Source organism: Alligator mississippiensis, chromosome 1 (assembly GCF_030867095.1).
Source record: "Alligator mississippiensis isolate rAllMis1 chromosome 1, rAllMis1, whole genome shotgun sequence".
Taxonomy (NCBI): domain Eukaryota; kingdom Metazoa; phylum Chordata; order Crocodylia; family Alligatoridae; genus Alligator; species Alligator mississippiensis.
In genome coordinates, this window is record NC_081824.1 from 139,693,348 (window position 1) to 139,715,920 (window position 22,573).

At 41.7% G+C, this 22,573-nt stretch overlaps 1 protein-coding gene and 1 long non-coding RNA gene across 3 annotated transcripts in view; both read right to left on the reverse strand.

Moving 5' to 3' along the window:
- PRKN (parkin RBR E3 ubiquitin protein ligase) overlaps positions 1–22,573 on the reverse strand; it is a 1,451,839-nt gene that overhangs the window by 979,893 nt on the left and 449,373 nt on the right. The gene's annotated exons all lie outside the window — the stretch shown is intronic.
- Positions 4,118–9,720, reverse strand: LOC132243995 (uncharacterized). The gene is made up of 3 exons (XR_009455612.1): positions 9,644–9,720; positions 6,255–6,361; positions 4,118–5,273 (listed from the first exon to the last, which is right to left on the reverse strand). It is a non-coding gene; the product is annotated as an uncharacterized LOC132243995 (long non-coding RNA).

The window sequence follows — 22,573 nt, forward strand, 5'->3', positions numbered from 1 at the left end:
GACTGCTGGAAAAGAAAAGACGATCTGTTGGATAACGTGGTCAAGTGCTTTCCTGGAAAACTGGAGTCACTCCCTTCCTTGGTCTGATCATCTTTCTGTAATGCTGGGCTAGTCACCTAAATCAAATTTTTTAAATGTTATCTGTAATTGTGTGTTCCTCATTGTTTGGGTGCCTAATGTGAGACCCTTGTGTCTGATTTACAGAAAAGCTCAGCACTAATGGCTGCAACTGAAGTCAGTACAAACTGTGCTAAGTACCTTGAAAAAATCAGGTCATAGGTTGACTAATTGATTGTCTAAAATAAGATTTTTTTTTACCTTATTCTCTTTGGCCTCTGCTCCGCTCTGGCAAATGAGGATAAATAATACCCATTAGCTTACAGAGGTGTTGTGAAAATAAATTAATTGATATTTGTGAAGTATTCAGACAGAAGAATAAAGACTGCCATAGGAAAGTCCACGAGCATATTAATAATTCTGTATTCAGAGAAGGCTTTGAACAGTGTGCAATAAATATGGCCTAGGGCCACACATTGAACAATGAGGAGGAAACAAAATATTGAATACTTGTTCATTAAGGGAACACTGTCCATTCTGTGCCCTAAATGAGCAGGAGCTCTGGGGAAAAAATAGTGTAATCATGTAATTAAAGGCTGTATCATACATAGTGCACACAAAGGGGGTGGGAGGAGGAAGGGCAAATTAAGTTTGCACAGGCAACCTTAATCCTGGCATTTCCTAACTTTTGAATGTGTTGCAACTTTAGTAACACTCTTCTCTATATATTTGTGCCTGTGTTTATGAGAGATGGACATATTGGTGTTTTTATTTACCATATGTAATAGAGACACCAAGTAAAAACACATGCATTGCTATAAAAATAGATGATAAATAGCTAAGGAGAACTGACAAGACATTTCTATGTTTGTGCTCTAAATATTATGGAGGAGCTTATAGGTCTGGAGAATGAATCTTTCTCTCTGGATGATTCACAATAATTGGAAGACTTTTTTTGTAATTGTAAAAGAAAAATAATTAAAAATAAAAAAATAACTGCGTGTAATCTTTGGATTTAGCTATTATTTCTAGATTATATCACATCTGCCAGCATAGCATCTAATCTCCTACCAAGTTTAAATAACCAACAATGTCTACACAGAGGCTGAATATGGTACTTTTCTTTTATACTGAAAATAAGCAGAATAGTGTGTTTTTTAAGGTACTAGTGAGGAAGGAAAAGAAAAGATGTTATTCATGAGAAGGCCATATCAAAAGGACAGGTCATGCACTTTGTTCTGAAAGGGCCCACCTTAGTTGACACCTGCATCTTCTCAGAGAAATCTAGATCAAAAAGTGGTTGGTGTAAAGGCTTGCTCTCTCTCTCTCATATACACACATATGCTAATTTCTAAGGTACCACTCTGCCCTACCTTCTTCCTTATTGTTAGCAGTGTTATCCTTGAGGATCATATCTACCTCTGGAGTGAGGGTGAGAAGAGCTAAACTGGTCTTAGCTCATTGGGAGACAGTAAGATCAATAATTCTGAACCTGATGTAATATTTGATGGAATACTTTTCTGGTTGTGCCTGAAGAAGATTACAACAGTAATTACATAGCTTTATCTGTATTACTCGACATGTTGAGTAGATACCTTTTCATTAAAAAAATTATTCACAATATTTTGTAGTGTTTCTGGATTGAGAACAATGTATGTGCCCTTAATGTGGAGATGAGAAAAATCTATTTGTTTTTAATGTGCATATATAATGGGAAGTAGAGGTAGATGAAATGTCCATTGAGATTATAGACTTTATTAATAGGAGAAAGGTCACATATCCACAGATACAAAGGAAACAACAGAGACAGAAGAGGTGAGGCTGAAACAAAATCATGATGAGCACACCTCTAAACTTTGGGGAAATGCTTTGAACAACACAGCTAAAAATCTGCCTGTACAAAACCATGATGAATATTATTTGCCAGTTCACTTTTGAGAACTTTGTTTAGGAGGCAACCTTAGGAAAGAACTGGGGGGGGGGGGGAATAGTGCAGTGACAGCAAAGTAAAAATTTATCCTCAACACAAACCAAAAACAAAACACGGGGGGAGGAAGGGGTGCTTCTGCCATTGTTTGAAAGTTATTTCTAGGAATATTAGTCACTGATTGCACTTTGCCTTTGAACAGCTGGGTATATTAATTTGTTATGTTAAGGGTTTGTTAGCTCTCTAATTATGACAGGGCCTCACAATGTGATGCTCTTGTGTATTTCTTATGACTGATACAATGTATAACTGCAATTTCCTTGACTCCCTAGAACTTTCTTAAAGCTGATCTGACATCTTAAGGGGTTTAACCATGGTGGGTGAACTATTAATAAAGAAAGAAGACCAACACAGAAGATGTGAGTAGACAGGCCTCTTGTTTTAAAATGTGGCATCAGGATCTCAGTGCCTACAACCGTAGGTGATGGAATCTGGGAAGTACAGAATTGAGTGGATGTCTATTCAGTCATTGAGCCACTGGGAAATGCTGCACGTGGTTGGGCCAGGGAGGGGGAAAGACACTCTCTGCAAGGGAGTTAGGCAGCATTTGACTGTATTCTGCCAGGAAAAGGAACTATAGCTCCTGGCCAGTGCTCCCATCAGCAGAGGCTGATATGAGATGTGTTGATTTGCAATTTTCCTGGACTCCTTGATCCCACCCATTCCCAATGCTACTGCCTATTTTGACAACTAGACCTGCTTGCAGGCACCTGGTCTTGCTGTAAGTTCCCTCTGATTAGAATCTTTTGTGGCAGGCTTGCCAGTGGCAGCCCAGTTTGCCAGCTTGAGCCATAAGGCTCAGATCGAGTGGTGGGGGCATTCCCCTTCCCCACCAAGCCGGAGAGGGAAAGAGAGAGGCTTGCCCTGCCCCAGCCTAGGGGCAAGGTGAAGAAGAGGACCTGATGGAGAACTAAGCCCTCAGGCTTTCCTATTGATCCACTCCCAATTCGAGGGCAGAGCCTCCAGAAGGATTAAAAAGCTAGCAAGAGTGTGGTGACAGTGCATGGGTGGATGCACAGAAGGTCTGAAGGGCAGACAGGACCTCAGCAGCTGCACAAGGCAGCACAGGTCCCCAACCCTGCACGAAGCAGGAGCTGAGCCCCTTCGGTGCACAGGGTTTGGTGAGCTGAAGGGATTGCTGCAGCTGTATGAGGCAGCACGGATCCCCATCCCTGCACAGGGCAGGAGACAGATTTAGTGCACAGAGTGGTGCACAGGGCTTAAGGAGCTGATGGGATGCCAGGGCTGCATGAGGCAGCATGAGCTCCCCATCCTGCACGAGACAGGAGTTCTTGGTGCACAGACCAGTGCACAGGGCTGGAGAGAGTTCGGGAGTGGCCGGTACCCTGGCAGCTACATGAGGCAGGGCAGGTCCTCAGCTCTGCACAAGGCAGGAGCCGGGCCTTCAGTGCACAGGTCGGTGCACAGGGCCCTAGAGCTGATGGGCTGCACAAGGTGGTGCGCACCCACATTCCTGCCCTAGGCAGGTAACCCTTCGGTGCACAGGATGGTGGACAGGGGTGAGAGGGGGCTGATAGGCCCTGGTGGCTGCACAAGGCAGCTCGGGTCTTCCTGCCATGAACAGCAACTGGACGGATCAACCCCCTGTGAGGGAAGATGCTGGGAGTGGTGAGTTACCTGGGGAAGGGGATTCCCACAGGGGAGAAGGGCCTTCCTTATGGTGAGCGATAAATGGGAAACCCTTGAGAGAGGGGATCATTTGTCCTTGGGCCAGAGAGAAGTCTAGGTTCCCTGTTTGTTAATGGTAGTTTCAGGGTTACAGGCCTTTCCTAGCTGAGTGACCTGGGAGAGGGTAATGATGTTCTATTAGGTAACAGGATCCTTCCCCAAGTTGTCATTTCTTCTTTGGGCACAGCTGCTGTGCCATTGTTGTCTTCTGGTTTCTCATATTGGTAGGATTCTTGTTGTAACCCTGCATCCTTATTATTGTACTGGGAGAGGATTACAAGCTATTTTATATCAGCACTCATTGTAAGGATTACCTGTATATGTTTGTGACTCTTCTGGTGTAACCTGATTGTGTATGTTCAATTATTGTCCCATCACTGCCAGCTATTTTTGTCGTTGATTTGTTAATTAACCTGTGTTTTATCATTAAGTGCTCCTTTGCCTGCTGCTGAAAGGGCCTGTTGCAGAGTAATCAGAAGGCCACAGAGGATAGGGCTAAGTCTGAGTTCAGGGTTGAAAAGAGATATTCCCTGTATAAACCTATATTTGTAAATAACAGGCATGTACAGATGTATCTGGATGGATGGATAGATAGATATAAGTTTATGGTTATAAGTTTTATATTATTTTGTATAAATTAAACCTGTGCATAGTTAAATATCACTGGGTGTCTTGGGTCCCTGCTCTGCTCTGCTCTGTAGGGAAGGGAGATGAGCTGGCCTCAACTAAGAAGCCGTGCTCCCCACAGCATATATGCACCCGCTGACATCCCTTCAACTGGAGAGGGGGCACCTTCCGCAAACCACCCAGGATACACTTTTTTCTACAACTGGCTCTGCAAGTGTACCACTGGAAACCATTGTTACTTAAGGCTGAATCAACATTATTTGTTTTAAGAGCATTACTTTTTGTTTTCCTACTTTGTTTTTTTCCCAGGTAGTGATTAACATTTATTTCTTTATTTGTTCTCCTTAACATAATACACTGGTTCAGTACTTCAAGGACAAATTTAGTCAGTCTATTATTTTCATGTCGTAAAACATAATACTCTAGACAGCAAGATCTAATACAAAGAATTTTTAGCACAAGACGGTAACAAAAAATAAGAAGTTAATTAGCCCAAATGTTGCATTAGCAGTTTTCTGAAACATTAAAGTAGTTGATGTATTGATTTAATGTAGTGGCAAAAAAAAAAAAAAACCTGAATAGCAAATAGGAAATGGCTTTTCATTATAGTCACTGTGTTAGACAATGACTTAGAAAGGTCGCCAGGGGCATCTTTATAGTGTGGCTTGCCACTTAGTTCATATTTTAGTATGATAGTTATCACGTGTCTAGCTGCTTGCATAATTTTCACATGTAATCAAAGTAGGTGTTTAACAAGTAAAGATGCATATCTGATTGTATGCACGTGTATGCGTTCTTCAGGTCCCCTTAGAAATAGCCTACTTGTCTTCCTGGTCACATCATTTAAGTTATTAATGAACTAGTAGTACTCATGGAATAAAGAATCAAAACAGAAAATAAGTCATTCTGGATCCTGCAATAAAGAAGAGATAGAATTGAAAAGATACCATTGGTGATATTGTGGAATCTATGTTCTAATTTCCATTAGTTACTTGAATTCAGGGAATACATTCATTGAAAAGGGCAGTGGATCCTTTTAAATAAGCAAATATGAAGAATTAAATGCTGGAGGTTGCAAATGGGAGAGGAACAAGGGAAAAAACACTTTCAGCATCCACTTTCTGCCATCGTGTGCCACAGGATATTAGGCAAGATGGACCTATGGTCTAACCCAATAACTGGCACTTCTTGACTAAGTACAAACAGTCAAAAAGCCTGAGGCTGAACTGATTCAGTCTTTGTAGATTAGTCTAAAATGTAAAGATTGAGCCAATAAGTAAATTGAGGCTTCCTATGCGTGAAGAAGGGTGATTGTGTCTGAAAGCTTACAAAGAACTTTTTTTCCCCCACTACTCAGTTGGTTTAATAAAAGATATCACTTCTACCCAAAGAACCTTGCCAGTCTTTAAATGTGGCATCCATTACAGAGGTATATCTATGTTCCCAGTCTTGCCAAAGTTTGCCTTTCCTATTTGCTGCATCCCCATACTTGTTTAACACTTAAACATCTTTCCCTAATATTCTTCCATTGTCTCATCCTAGTGCCTCACCCATTTCCCTTCTCTTGTTCCACCAGTGTCAAAGGGATTTTGCTACTTCAGCTTATTCTTGTCATTCAGAAATGTGACATCTCAAATTAATATCATTGACTGAATTTCTTAATTTATAGACATGACACCACATTTACAAATAGTAGGATGGTGATTATATATGCTTACTATATTGAGTTGAGTATACCATTTAATCAGAAATGAATTGGATCAGGATTTCCAGCATCCCAAACTTTCGTGATGTTCACATTCAAATATTTGGTTTGACTCACAATATCACTTGGGGGCAGCTGCAGGTTTTGGACACACATAATGTGGGTCAAATTCTGTCCTTCCATCTGTACCTGTGTTACTCTTTCCAGGTTTTGAGGAGTCAGCACCCTGTTGTATTGAGCAGTATTCTGTGTTTCTCCACAGCATCAAAGAAGGAGGATCTTCTGTCCTGGATATTCTTTTGTGGCCAACCCACAAAAAAAAATTCTCAGTTATACAAAGGAGATATTTGTAAAAAAAGATGATCTGTGCACTGCTATCTGAAAAATGCAACTGTGGAAGTAAGTTAGGGGGTATAAGATGCTACTAGTATTAGTTGAAATAACTTCTATATATAATCATTTGTAGAAGTGTAGATACTTGTGAGCTGTCTCACTGCATAAGTTTATTTTGTTTGTTTTTCAAATTCTTGCAACCAAATTATATATCCAAATGCTTTATCAAATACACAGTAGGACTGAATAGATTTATGGCACTTCCTATCTTTCAGTCTAGAGACACTTAATGGAGTATTGTTTTGGATATACATATCTGTATATCAGTATGTGTAATGCATACAAGGTATATTAGAACTATAAGTTTAATTGCCAAAACCCCCCACAAAAATAACAAAGAGACAAAACACAAACAAACACTGTGCCCGATAAGCAACATATTATTCTAATATACTAGTTGATATTTTCCCTTGTTTATCTGCCTATTTTATGGAGCTGAGTAAATTTTTTAATAAAATATTCACTACTTTAAAAAAAGATTCCTCCAGCATATAATGTGCTTCTTGGCATCATTTCTGGGTTCAGCACAGGGGCTGCGTAGGTGCACCTTTTGCAGAGCCAGTTAGAGGACTGAAATTATACATAATTGTCAAAAGCATAGATGTGGCTGATCCAAGCCTGATATAATCAAATCTTTAAAAAAAGGCCCTCGGAAAATTACTGTTGTTCTGGTAGGGAGCAAAGATTCAGAAAATTAGGGTTGGAAGGGACCTCAGGAGGCCATCTAGTCCAAACTCCTGCTCAAAGCAGGGCCATTCCCAACCACATCATCCCAGCCAGGGCTTTGTCAAACTGGGCCTTAAACAACCTCCAAAGTTAGAGATTCCACCAGCTCTCAGTAACCTGTTTCAGTGCTTCACCACCCTCTTAGTGAGAGAGTTTTTCCTAATATCCAACCTAAACCTCCTTTGCTGCAACTTGAGACTATTGGTCCTTGTTCTGCCATCTGTCACCACTGAGAACAGTCTAGCTCCATCCTCTTTGGAACCACTCTTCAGGTAGTTGAAGGCTGCTATCAAATCCCCTCACAGTCTTGTCTTCTGCAGACTAAATAATCCCAGTTCCCTCAGCCTCTCCTCAGAGGTCATGTGCCTCAACCTCTGAACCATTTTCATTGCCCTCCACTAGACTGTCTCCAACTTGCCCACTTCCTTTCTGTAGTGGGGGTGGCCCAAAACTGGACACAGCACTCCAGATGTGGTCTCACCGGTGCAGAATAGAGGAGAATAATCACTTCCCTCAACCTGCTGGCAATGCTCCTACTAATGCAGTCCAGTACGCTGTTAGCCTTCTTGGCAACAAGGGCACACTGCTGGCTTATATCCATTTTATTGTCCACTGTAACCCCCAAGTTGTTTTTTGCATACAAAAGCAACCCACATCATCTTAACTATTTTTCATTCAGGAACCATTTGCCTCTAAATATGTAATGTAAAATACCCATGCTTTAGACACAAGCACTAACTGTAAGTATTTTAACTTTTCTATATCATTTGTCATTCCTAATAAAGTCAGAAACATTTTAATATTTTATAGATTCCCATAATAGTAATTATCACAGAGATATTTAAATAGATGAATTGCTCTATAAAAATGTCAAAGTTGAAAGTTTTCTTTAGCGTAAGTGCTGCACAGCTGTGCTTTTGTAACTTCTCAACTGATGGTAATTAGAACTCTCATGGTTTCTTAATATGACCAAACCATTGTAATTTGGTTTGCTTAATACTAGCAAACAAGTTCTCATTTGACATTGTCCTTATTTTTGCTTTCAAATTAATTTCCCAACTCCCTTTCGTGTTATCCAGCTAGCATTAACTAAACTCTGTTGTAAGTACTGTTAGATTTTTGCCTTGAATTGTTAACCAAAATTTAATTGTCTGATAGGAGAAAGTTTGCCTATAAGAACCAGGTATTTTCTTTGATATATTCCTGTTTATTTCCAGAAAACATACACAAGGTTGTATTGAATGCAGTAAAAACATCTCCAAGTTTGTCTCTTCAGACATCCTTGTGTCCAATGATCCCTGTCTCTCCTCTCCCTCAAAACCAGAACCATCATTTCCCTCTCTTCTGCTGGTTTTCTACTCATTTTCTCTTGGCTTTTTTGTTTCCCTCACAAATTCAGCATTCCAAACAAATCCTTTATTTCCTGGGTTGAAAGCCTGGAATCCCTGGTTTTGGGATTGGTCCGAGTGCCTTGGACAGTAGCCTTCTATTGTTTCCAACTACTATCACTAAAAGGGGCATTTAATTGCTCTTATTTAGTACAGTATAGAATAAGTGTGCTTAGCATGTCTATAGCAGGACCCCAGGTGGCCAAGCATTTCCTGCCCCACTCCAGCTCTTGGGGTACCCTCCCTCCCATTTCACCTCACTTGCCATGCCTTGATATAAACTAATAATATTCAAGAAGGCAAGAAGGCTGCCTTAGGGCCCCAACATGAGCCTCAGTCCCTCAGCTATTCATTGTCTCAAGTGCCTGGCTTGGCACCTGTCTCACCCCTCCGACCAATTCGTGGCCCCCTGGCCCTATCTGTGCCTTAGAGCATAAGCCACCTTAGGGGCAATTATCATGGCCTCCACCCTCCCCTGTAGCCATACTGATGTCTTGCAGGTATTATTCTGGCAACATTCTGGACCCTTCTTGGCTTTACTCCCCCATAGTTCTGGCTCAAGGTCTCCAGCCATGGCCTACTTGTTCTGGCCCCACCTCCTTTACCTCCTCCATCCTTTTCTGTATATTGGTCTCCGTGCCCCTAGCCCCTGTCTCGCACTCTGGCCCCTGGTCCCCAGCTCACCTTTCTGGGGCTCTGGGCTCACTGGCTCTGGTCTCACCATTCTCAGACTCGAGGGCCCTGGCCTTGCCCTTCATCAGGCAAGGCTGCTCTTTTTATTGCTCAGTCCCCTGAGGCCCCCATCACAGGCAAGGCTGCTTATGCATTCTTCAGCCTCCTGGGTCCCTGACCCAGGTCAGGAAGTTCTGGTACTTCTCAGCCCTCTTACCCCAACAGAGCTCTATGCAGGGTGCCTCTTGGTCACCTCTGTGACCTCAATGCCACCCCAATAGTCACAATCCAGTCCTCCAGTTTCAACTTAAATATAACAAAAATACAAGTGGGTTTATGCCCTCCTGCAAGTCCTACCCCACTTTGGGCTCTGACCTCCAAGTTCTCATGGGTGCTTACCAAACTGCCTCCTGCAGCACTTCCCCTTGCAGGAGAACTGCTCCTTGCAGCATGCAGGATCAGACCAACAGCTTTGCTTTTGGTGCTGGGCTTATATTCCCTGGAGCACTTCCCTTTCCAGTCAGGTGACTCCCTAATCAAGCACAGAGGTTTCCCCTTGGGCTTGATGGTCAGCTTGCTCCTCCCTGCTGCAGTTTAACCCAGTTTCTTGCAGCCTTTACTGTCAGGCTGTTTGGAATTTGCCCCAAAATAGCCAACTTGTTGCAGCACAGGTAACTTCTGCTCAGCTGCCTGCCTACATAGCAAGGTTGACCTGCTACACTTTCTCTTTAAAGTAACAGGAGCCACAGTGTCCAATGGCAGTTATTACCACCATTTAGCAAAACATGACTAATTTTAGCATTACAGACCAATGTTAATTTCACCAATATAATTAACAATCCTGGTCTTCATACTTAAGAGACAGATAAATTACTTTTACTGCCCACTGAGGGGGAGGGGGCAGTAACAAGCAACAATTGGAACAGTTTCCCAAAAAAACCCCAAACCCCATGAAAAGAATAAAATAAAAATTACTGGCAGTACTGTACTGCAGTAAAAGTAGTATAGGAATAGCAGTATTTCAATCAGTGAAACAAAGATGGCCTATGGGGTAGATCTGGCCCATAAATAGACTGGATTCTGCAACAGCACCTAGGAATCAGCAGCATGCTGTAGCGACAGGGGCCTCAGAGTCCTAGTGCTTGCCATGTTCAGTTTATTCTCCTTGTTACAGTAGAGGCAGCATCCCCAGGGTCCTATAGCCTTACTTTTTCTATTTATTCCCCTCACAGTATCTGCTGGTTACCAGAGGATGAGGGGCTCTGACCTGTGGTGGGAGCTGGGTCATAAGTAGTCATCTGTGATGACAAAAAAGGTTGCGTCCCCTGGACTACAGTATCAACAAAAATATTTTTTCAATAAAAATAATTGGTTCAGTATCAATCACTGTTTATCTATGTGCGCAATAATAATACTGCCATCAACAGATCAAAAGGGACCACATGGTTCTGGATCCAAGGGTGAAGGGAACAGGGACCCAGATGGAGATTAACACATGGTGTTAATGGCGTAGATGGTGTTGTCAGCAAAACGTTGGTTTCTTCAACTATAGGAGTAGTGTACCAGAAGGACTGGACAGAGAAAGGGGGTCTATCTGATCAAGAGGGGAAAGTGTCTTCATATACAGACTGGCTAATGTAGTGAGGATGGCTTTAAACTAGGCTCACTGGGGGATTAAGACAAAAGCCCAAAGTTAAGGAAATAACCATGGGACTTGGGTAAAAACCTAAGAAGAGACAATAGGGAACGCCTTAGAAATGTCCTCAGAGAGCAATTAAGAGAAATAGTTACTTACTTAAAATGGCTATACATTAAGCACCACAGTAAACAAGCAATTCCCATGGGGAATACACAGGAAGAACTGGAAGTCCTCATACAATAATGGAATTATGATGCAATTGGCAAAACAGAGGCATGGTTAGAAAGACATTTAACTGAAATAGTTTAATCAGGGTTGATCCTGCCTCACGCAGTGTGTTGGATTAGATTACTTCCTAAGGTCCCTTTCAGTCCTAACTTCCTATGCTCATGAGATTTTGGAGGAGTTTAAGTCTAATTTGAACAGCAAATTTTACAACATACCTCTGTTTCTGCATGAGTTGAATCAAAACAGTAAACCTGTCTGAATCAGAGGATCTAATCTTTCAATAACTGGTTCATGGAGTTTTATATAAAACAATCAGAAAAGCAAAGGCTTCAGTTGTTGTCAAGCAACAACTGCAAAATAGATAGGTGAGAATTTTGAGAGGATTAAAAATCATACAAAACCAAAATCCCAGAAATCTATTTCCAGTAATTTTACAGCCAATTATTAGCAGAAAACTATAGTAGGCCCTAGAACTTTTCTGATGATTTTCAGTAGCTTTTAGTTATACAATCCACACAAAGTAAGCATTGCTGACAGTAGCAAGGTCTACTTTCAAACCAGAAAAACCACTAACTATAGATGAAGTAAACTTAAAAAAGACACTAGTTATGAAAGGTTCTTGATTCATCTTCAGGACATATAGAACACACAGCACAATGAACACTTCCCCACAGCATCCTACCAGTCCCAAAAGTAATCCAACCTCCAGGTCTACTCAGTCCTTGCCTCATCTAACAACACAACTACCAACAAGAAAATACCACAAGTGCTATTTGCATGGGTGGGTTGCATGATAGAACAATTCTTCCAATCTGAAGTAGATGAGACCAACTCTATATTCTGTATAGACATCTAAACTAGTGAAAGACTGTCTTTTCATACCAAGCAACATAAACTGGTTACTTTCACATGACAGACTGTATTGCGATTACTCGTCTCATGGACTGCTCCATGCTACACAAATGCAAAACTAGTATTTTTAATTTTTTTTTAGAAGGTAAGTGAAATTGTCATAAGCTGTTTATTTTGAGTATGAACAATATGTAAATAGATCATTGTAAATGAGAAACATTTCTACACTGTTGGTATAATCCCTTGACATTTGCACTCAGTGTGATTCAGCAGCAGGAGATAACATCTCCCCTTTGTTTCCTCCCCATGCATGTAATTATATTAACACTTAGCAATTTCACACTATGAGACAGAACGGTTCTCAGGGGGCCCATCTGCATATGAATCATTCCTACCCATGCAAAAGGAGCAAGTGTTCTCTATCCATTATCTTATTACTCCTGTCCCTGGTGAGGGACTGGAGAAACAGGGTAAACAAGTCCAGCCTGAAATACACACTGTCATCGCCAAATTGCTACCTGCACCTAAGCTAGCCAATATAAAGCTTCAGTATCTCTAGAGTGTACCAAAGTTACTTCTTTAACAGCAAGGGAAATATACCCTAAGAGGGAATCCAATAGCATGAGCATCCATACAGTTACTGCTCATGCTCAGTAGACCATACACTAGCTGGGGAGGCACAGAGAAATGTACTCATGCATGATGGGCAAACATACATCACAAAACTATACCTGGGAAACATCTAGATGTTAGAAAGCAGAGGAAGACGAGGAAAACCCTCCCATGTTTTACCTCAAACAGCTGGTAAGCACATGTCCAGGAAGCATGAGGCAGCCAAGAGAAGAAATGTGCGGCGAGAGGCCTGCATCCACAGTGCATGGGTAATAGAATAAAAAAAGGTCAGGGCATATGAATGCAAAATTGCCATGTACAAGGCTTGGAAAACTGCCACTTGGACACATAAAGTGAAACAGAATTCTACCCCAACCCCTTGATACTGCAGAAACTATACACTATGAGTGCTGCAACAACTTCAGCCAAGGGGAAGTCTGGCAACATGGCTCCTCACTAGCAGTGCTGACAGTGGAGGAGAGGACAATTGCAGGTGATGGGTGTGAAAGATAAGGTGGCTGACCCTAGCTTCCAGGGATTCTCCCAGTTTTGGGTGCCTGATACCGAGCAGTGTAATGCTCCCCCTTCTTTTACAGACTTTTCTGATAGAAAGCACTGGAGGAAAACCTCGTGTCCTTTCCTAATCCTAGGGTACATTTTTATTATATGGTTATTCTGTCATTTAACTTTTACTTCAGAAACATTTGAGTTACTAAATACTGACAGGGGAGGTGGCACCAGTGTGCAATTTTGCATGTGCTCCAGGGGGTGCACTTTAATCAGAGCGGCTCTCAGGAGCCGCTCTAATTAAAGCATCCACAGTGTCTCATGTATTCAGCATCCCTGTGCTTCAAAATGGCAGTTGGGGTGCTTTAACTAAAACTGGTTTGATGAGCTTTAGTTAAAGCACCCCTGCCACCATCTTGAAGCACAGGGACGTTGGATACATATGTGATTAATGGACTCTGCTCCAACACATGCCTATTAGCACACTCCAGCAGCCTCAACATCACATATATTCAATGTCCCCTTGCTTCAAAATGGTGGCAGGGACACTTTAACTAAAGCTCATCAAATGAGCTTTGGTTAATATGCCCCCACTACCATTTTGAAGTGTGGGGCACTGAATATACGAGATGCTGCAGGTGCTTTAATTAGAGTGGCTCCCGAAAACTGCCCCTAGTTAAAGCACCCCCTCACTCCCTCCAAGCACATATAAACATGTCCTGTAGTGATACTAGTGTCAGTGATGCTGACACTAGCATTACTTTCAGTTTTCTAACTTCATTTCAAAATTTAATTTCATTTGACTTCACTTGCAGTGCAATCATTGCCTCTGGAAAAAGGGGAAAATGTAAGAGTAGATAGGGGGAAGAGAATCGGAACAAAGGATTAATGTGCCCTTTCTGAAGTTAAAAGTAGCTACAACGTGAACTGAAAGAAAGTCATTTGAGGTTTCTACCATAGACAAATGTTCATTCAGTATCTCAGGCAAACAAGGTTCTTTGGGTGAATCTGATATCTTTTATTAGACCAACTTAAACAGTTGGAAAAACATTTTTTTTTAAAAGCAAGCTTTTGGGTTTAAAAACCCTTCATCAGGGTCTCTGCAGTTGGTGTGTGCTCTTCCTGGCTGGAATGAATAGTAAAGAAGCCAGAGGCTGGTATACACACAAGACAGGCAGTCAGTGAAGATGTAAATTGAGGAGTCAGTGGGTGAGAGACTGGCTGGGGGAGGGGGAGCAAGGGGATGAATAGTGGAGAGGTCCCTGGGGAGATGTCAAGCAGGTTATAATGTGTCATAAATCCAATATCTGTATTTAGTCCATGATTTTTAGTATCCAGGAGGTTGATGAAGTGAAGTTCATAGGCTCATCTCTGAGAACTGTTTTGTAACTTCCCTTTGAGGATTAGAACCAAGAGATTGGAGAGAAAGTGGTTTTCTTGTGAGAAATGTGCCCCCACAGGTAACTGGGTATTCTTGTCTTTGATGGATTTCCGGTGTGCGTTCATTCTGGTGTGCAGTTGTTTGGTTTCTCTTATGTATTTTCCATCAGGGAATTTGGTGCACTGGATGAGATATATTACATTTCTGGAGGTGCAGCAGTAAGATCCAGGAACGCTGATGGCTTTGTTGTGGGGTGTAGTAATAGTGAGGGTGGTGGAGATGTGTTGGCAGGTTTTGCCTTTCTTGTCATGGCATGGTCTGGATCGGCATGTTCTGGGCCTGAGGAAGTTTGCTTCTCGTGATGAGGTTAGCAAGGTTCAGTGCTTGTTTGAAGGCTAGGATGGGTGGCTCTGGAAAGATCTCTTTAAGAACAGGATCTCTTTCTAGTATGGGTTGCAATTGTTTGAGGATTTTCCAAAAGGGTTCGAAGCGGGGTGATATGCCATAACCAGCAATGTGCAATTTGTGAGGGGTTTTCTTCTGTACTGCAACAATTCTTCATGTGGTATCTGGGTGGCTCTCTCAAATGTGTGATCTGTCTCTCTGGAGGAGTGTCTTTGTTGGGTGAAAGCCTTTTTAAGATTGGTGAGGTGGCAATCTTGGATGTTCTCCTCAGTGTGGATTCAGTGGTATCTGAGGGCTCGGCTGCATATCACAGCTTTTTTAAAGATATCAGATTCACCCAGAAAACCTTGTCTTCCTATGTCCTTAGAACAACACAGCTACAACCTACACCCCCGCATTTGGTATCTTGTTTTTTTAGCAATAAATAGAACTTTGTTTGTAAATGACCTTCATTACTTTGTATGATTTTAAGTACTTAAAACCTGCCAAGTGAAAAACAAAAGAAAAAAAGTCATAAGGGAGGGGAACTTGCCCTTTGTTATAATTATATCTTGCTAGTACTTGATAGGATTTATTTTGCAAAGAAAAATGACATTAAAGGCCCAGTTTAGTTGTGAAATCTGGTAAACAGAGAAGGATGCATTTATTATCAAACTGGCACTATAACAGTGTGATGTTATAACTGTGATGCTCCAGTAATTACTGCTTGCCTCTTGTATTTATTATCAGATCAATTGTGCCTTATACATATTTTTCCTATTTTACCTAATTTTCATACTGGCCCTATTGTAACAGAAAGAAATGTACAAAAGGCATACAAACAGCAAGAGATCTACAGTCACACTTTGCACGTCTAAGAACTCTTCAATTCTACATACTCAAGAAAAATCTGATAGAAGAGACAAGGCATACCACATAATCATGTTTATGAAGATTTTTTCTTTCATTCTAAAAAATCTACATATGATGAGTTATATGCAATCTTTGATAATCCATGCAGGGTTCTAGTTGACCTCACCATTAGAGTTACATATAAATATGAAGCCAAAATATGGCAAAATATATTTCGGGTTCATTTTTTCTTATCACACTGTTATAATTTCTGGCAAAAGGCAGGATAGAGATGTACCTTACCGACTAACTGAATCCAAGATGAATAAGATTTCATGAGTTAGAGCTCACTTTATCAGCTGCTATAAGTGTGCTCGTGATGCCAATATCTTATGTATTACTGATTCAGTTAGTCTCTGAGAAGCATCTCTACCTTGCCTTTTGCCTGATTTGAGGCTAACACACCTACTAACTTCCACTGTAATTTCAGGGATGAAATCAGGGAGATGTGCTAACACAGCAGATTAGAGCAAGCAATGAAAGGAAATCAATCAATCTAAAGTCACAAGAGAATTTAAGGTAACAAATGAAGTTTTATATGAAGTTGAGGTAGGATGCTCAGACAGACTTGCCTACTCTTGCCATAGGAAGTCATTAAAACATTAATGACCACAAGAACTAGAGCTTCTGGTGGTTTCTTTGTTTTTTTCTCAGGCTTGAAGATGAGTGGGTGACATCAGTTTGACGGGCTGTTGGACGCAATGCCAAATTGGATGGAAAGGAGACCTAGGTTTAGGACTAATGGTGACTAGTAAAGAGAGAAGAACAATGGGGATCATAAAAAACAAGACCCATTCTAGAAGCTTGGCTTAGCCTCTTGTTAGGACCTAAAGTAGCAATGGAAAACTTTAGGTTTGAATTCCTTAAGCACACTAAAAGGAAACATAAGATGAATTTGGAAAACCCTTAACATTGGCCGTGTGAAATACTGGTTACAATTTAAATCTATTCCACAGTCTACTTACACAAGGGAGGAACTCTTTAGAAGTCTCAGGATTTAATTTTATGTTTAGCGGGCATCTGAAAACCATCCATAACATACTGGCAAGGAAACTAGCAATCCAGACATAAAATCTGCCCACCTGATGTTTTGCCTGGTAACTGATAAAGAAAAGGAAATGAATTGTTTTATCCATCCATCCAACTACCCTTATTCACCTGGGCAACAAGGTGAGCAAATTTATATGTCTGGTGTAATCTTATGGACATTGATCTTGTCATTCAAGAAATGCTTTTTTATTATTATTCAAGTAAAAATCAAACATTAATTGATGGTTTGGTTTGCAAGGGAGCATAAGAAAACCACCATCTGGAGCTCACTGCAAGCCATGGAAGAGGTCAAAGTGAAGTGCTGACATCCTGATCTGTTGCTTTGGAGACAACCTAATGACATTACAAGCTTTGCAAGAGGAAAATAAGGATTATCTGTTTGATAGTGCAGTAGATTATAAGTGTAAAGACTAATGAAAGTCCTTTACGGAAGTATTAGCCTTTCCTGTAAAAATCTGAATTATTTTATAGATGGTTGATAATACTATCCAGGAAACGAAATCCTAATCCAACTAGGAAACATGAGTCATGTATAATAAAACAAATAATATTTTTGCACTTTATTATGTTAAAAGATATTACCCAAAGGCTAATCCTAAAGCTGTATCATTCTTGTACTTTTATTAATTGCCTACGGACTGAAAATTATCAATGATAAGTACAAAGATGTACACCTTTTACATTATGCAAATCTTAGACCTGAGCTCTAATCTCCTAGTTAACCAGTGAGAATTGTTCTTGCCTGAGGTCCTTCATACCAAACCTTCAAGAGATTAAAAATAACTCTCCTAACCACACAACTTAGCTTTGAAATCAAACAAGCCTTATTAAAAGGAAAGATAACAATAGGGAACAAAATGAATGAAAAATAAAGATGTTTCTTTTCTTTAAAAGAAGGTCCTCATTTGAGACATAAGTCAGTATCACTTGGGTACAGCACAATCTTGAGTGTTCCTGTAGGGGATAGATATTTTCCATCTTACTTCCTTTTTTTATTGGACCTCTGTGCTGATGGGTGGGTGAGTGATGGGCTGGAGTTGAGTAACATGGCCAGGTTAATTATCGCACCTGCAATTTGCAGGCTTTCCCTTACACTTCCTCTTTCACCAAGAGAAAGAGAAGGGTCTTGTTGAGAGAGGCAAACAGGCAGACCAGGAAGTTATACAGCCCAACAATGATACAGTACAACAGAATACAGTATACAGCTGGGGTCTGTTCAGCTGATGAATGGAAGACCACCATCTATATACGTGCTCTGAGCGGAAGCGTAAGACAGGTGGGCAGCTGCAATACAGTAACAGCTTCCAGCTACCTCCATAGTGCTAGTGCAATTCTGTGGCTGTGGTGGCAGCTGCTCTTTTTGCTGCATCTTGTGCATGTGTAGGGGAATGGTCACCAGGGAGGGAGGAGAATGAAATAGCACAAAAATTAGGGTAGGACAGCGGAAAGTTTGAGGATGGTTGTGGGATTGTGATATGGGACATAAATCCTTGCAGCCTTAAATCTCCAGCTGGGGTACCATTTTAGTATGTGGATGCAAAATAACTAAATTGATCTTAGACAATACTTTCCCTCGTAGGCAATGCTTCGGTACTAATTCAGCAAAGTACCAGGGTATATGTTTTCTTTTATACACAACAGCAGTTGTATTGATTTAACAGAGATTATTTCACTTGCCTAAAGCTAAGCACATGCTTAAGTGCTTTGCTGAATTAGAGCCTAAGAGCCAAATCCTAATCTCAGGAACAGGAGCAGTTCAGTAGTTTTAAAGGAGACCCTGTGGACATTTACTATGATTCAGTGAGGTTCATGTAACTAAAACTAAACTTCACGTGTCAAAATAAAGAACAAAGAGCATTTTGTGATGGGAGCATCTTTGATTTTTCTAATCTGGAAAATTGTTTAGTCTGTGTTTTCCTATTCATTAGTGATAGGGATTTTTTTTTTATCATCACTTCCACCCGCTTAATAGAACTTCTTTTAAGACCCACCTAGACAAAGCCTTTGCTGGGATGATGTAGTTGGAGATGGTCCTGTTTTGAGCAGGGGGGGTTGTTGCAGGGCACTAAGGTGTGCCTGCTCCTTAAGGGCAGAAACTGCCTAGGGGCAGGCCCTAGGAGCCAGGCAAAACCCCTACAGGTGCAAGTTGCCATGGCAGCAGGCTAATGAGGGAATCAGCCTGCACTTGCACCCAGTCAGCTGACCAGAAGAAGGCAGGGCCCTGGGCACAGATAAGCCCCATGGCTGGCACTGCAGGCTGTTAGTTCCTCAGCAGCTGCTGGGGGAAGGAGCTCCTGCAGAGAAGAACTGCCCAGAGATGCTGTGGCTGCTTGATATGCTGCTTACAGGACTAATGGGGCTCCAGGAGATCATCAGGTACCTGGGGCTACAGGGCACTTAAAGCATGGGGAGAAGTTTGCCTCTTTTAAAGAGACAGAGTGCACCCTGCACTATTTTTATTACGTTATAGCCTGGGGACTCATATTTTGGTGGTTGTTTGTACACTGGTGGACTGGGATGAGGCTATTTGAGGAGGAAGGGGCCTCATTCAGACTGCAGCAAGCCCAGTGCCAGTGAGGGCATGGAGATAGGGCTGCAGGAGGAGCCCAGCCCCAGAGAAAGCACCACTAGAGGGGGTGCGGAGACTCCAGTGCTGGAAAGAGTGCTGCTACAGGGGGTGTAGTGACCCCAGCGCCAGCAGGCAGAGCTACAGGGACCCAGGGCCTAGTGATGACAGGAGGCCAAGCTAGATTGAGGCCTCATAAAAAGAGAGAATATTTAATTACCACCTGTGAGGCATGGGACGTGGTAAAGGGGAGGTTTTGGAGTCATGTATCTAGCCCATAAGCCTTGGGGTATCCCATGAGTCACCTACTGAGAGCAGGCCCCATCAAAGGGTAGAATAACCTGCAGGGTTTAGGGGGGTCCATCAGGACTGTGACTGAGCTGTAACTCGAGGGCAGCCTCCCTATTTATTATTTATACCAGCAAGACATGGCAGGAAAGAATAGAAGGCGCCCACAGGGTGGAGCCAGCACCATCACAGAGCCCTAGGGACATCACGGCCATCCCTGGGAACCCCACACTGTGACAGGGTTAGACTACATAGACCTCCAGAGGTCCCTTCCAACCCTAACTTTCTATAATTTTATGAACTCTTGGGCACTGTAGGTGCCTACCACTTTAAGGGCCTGAACCAAGCTGCCAGCAGGTGCCTGATTGCAGCAGCCATTTTAAATCTCTGGTTGCCTTTATAACCAGCTCAGTTCCCTGCTGGCAGAGGAGGCAGCAACATTGCTTGGGTGCAAGGCCACTGGAATCATCCTGGAGGTAAGGGCAAGAGCTGTAGGGGATGGTTAGGAGGCTCCTGGTCCTGGGCATGACTTAAAACTGCACCCTGCCAGGAGTGGGTGGCCTGGTGGGGCTCTCAGTGGTGCGGGAACCCTGAGAAAACACCAGGCCAGTGATCACCCGGTGAAAGGCAAGTAGGGGCACCTTAACCCCAGCCCTCACCTTTGGGTGGGTAGAAGGCAACATCCAGCCAAGCACAATGACCTGCTGCTCCGGGGGGGGGGGGGGAGTGAGAGTCCCCATGAGACCCTGGAGCACCAGTCGTGGTGTGCACTTTGAATAAGATCAAAGAAAGGAGTAGAGGCCAGGTAAGCTTTGGGGAAGAGCCTGAGCCAGTTGGGGAGAGACCCTGCAGGGCCAGGCATGCTCCCAGGAGCACCTGAGCTGGGAATGGGGAACCCCACTCCAAAAAATGCAGGCAGGAGGGAAAGACCCCACTGAGGAACTCAACTAGTCAATGTTGGGGCCAGGACTTAAGGGTCAAAAGGGACAGGGGCCCACCGGAAGGAACGCCCATGATGAGTGAGGGAGCTCGGGGTCCCGACTGGGCCCAAGATGGGGCCAGAACTTATGGAAGCCGAAGGTCCCCATGGTTGGGGGCCACAGCTAATGGGCGATGGTGAGGGTCCAACTAACTGCCTGAAATGCCATCTGTGAAACTTGGGCTGCCATGTAGGGGTGGTACGGAGCCATGGATACCCCCTAATCTTGGGGTGCAACATTGGGCAGCCTCCCGCCTTAATTACCAACTTTATTAAATTACCAACAAGGCATGGCAGATGAGACAGGTGAGCGGCATGCCCAGAGGCACGTGGGAGCTAGCAGCGGCTAGCGTGGATGCCCACCTCGCCACAGGGCTTTATACATTTAATTTACATTCCTTCCCCTTCTTTCCTCTTACTGTGAAAAGTTAAGTCCTATTTATCTCTGACAATTGTTCAGAAGAACACTATATTCGTTTTGAGTTATAATGAGAGCCTATTTACAGTAATTTGCCATTCACTTAGCATTACTTATCACATCAATCACTAAGGCAGAAAATACAGGTAGGCTTCTTTAGAGAAGAGACAAAGACTTCTTGAAGTGGTATAAATAACACGAACCTCTGAATATTTCACAAACTTTGAAACAAAAAGAGTGTTACACTGACGGATAGATTAACTTATTTCACTTTTGTCATTGTTTGTTGAATAGATTTTTTTAGGAAACATTTTTATTGGATAAACAATAGAAATATTAACTGAGCCAGACAAGGTTCCTTGGTTGAATTTGATATCTTTTATTAGACCAACCCAAATGGTTGGAGAATAGTTATTAAGCAAGCTTTCAGGTTCAAAAACCCTTCGTCAGGCTTAGGAGGCTGCAGCAGTTGCTGTGTGCTCTTCCTGGATTAACTGAGCCATGCATTCTTGATCATATTATAAGAAAAGACTTTCTTATAGGAAAAGAGTTTCTTTGAAGTTGATTCTCAAGACATACAGACTAAATATGAACAGCAACATAATAGATGCTCCATAGTTTGGGTTGAAGCTATCCTCCATTATAAACTTTATTCAAAATCATCAACCCCATATTTTTCCACCAAAAAACAACCTTTTTAACATTTTTGCATTTAGCTTTTTGTCCTAAGGCACACCACTTTTAGGTGGGAGACAGTTGGTAAATATGAGGGGAACAGATTCTTAAAGTTATGGTATTCTGAATATTTACTTGATTAAAAAAAATCTAAAGCTTTCTCAGTTCATGGTGGTTCTAAAATTGTTAATATATGTTGTGTTCTGCTGTTCTTACTAAAGATAAGCACCTTATTGTATTTTGGGGTAATCCATAGATATACTGAAGAGAGAGGGGGGCTTTTGTTTTATCGCTTTTTCTAATAAGAAAATGAATTGATTAAGCTGTCAGCATTTAAAACATATTTCTGAATATGAAGCTCACCAGCACAGAGTTTATGCATACTATTTTAAATATTTATATGGCACCCATCATCATAATATTTGAGTATGTATGCTCATGGATATAGTGATCTGCATATAAATTCAGCTTTTGTCAATAATTACCTCATAGAGAAAGTAGACAAGAACTATGAAATAACTCATTTCCTATTTTTCTTATATACTATTGTGTATTAACTTTTGGTCAAATGTTGAATTTTTTGTGAGAATACATGCTTAAATACCTATACATTCGCATACATATAATGTATTATAAAATATAAATAAGATCAAATAAAATTAATTTAAAAAATCCATGCCTAATAATGACTTTTAGTATAACTGAAATAATTAAAAGAAATTCATTTCATAAATATAAAAAGTGACAGGTTTGTGTGTTTTGTTTTTGGTTTTGCCTTGCTTTGCTTTTCACAGTTCTGTCAAAAGCTGGTTACAAATGTTGTTTAAAATAAAAAACC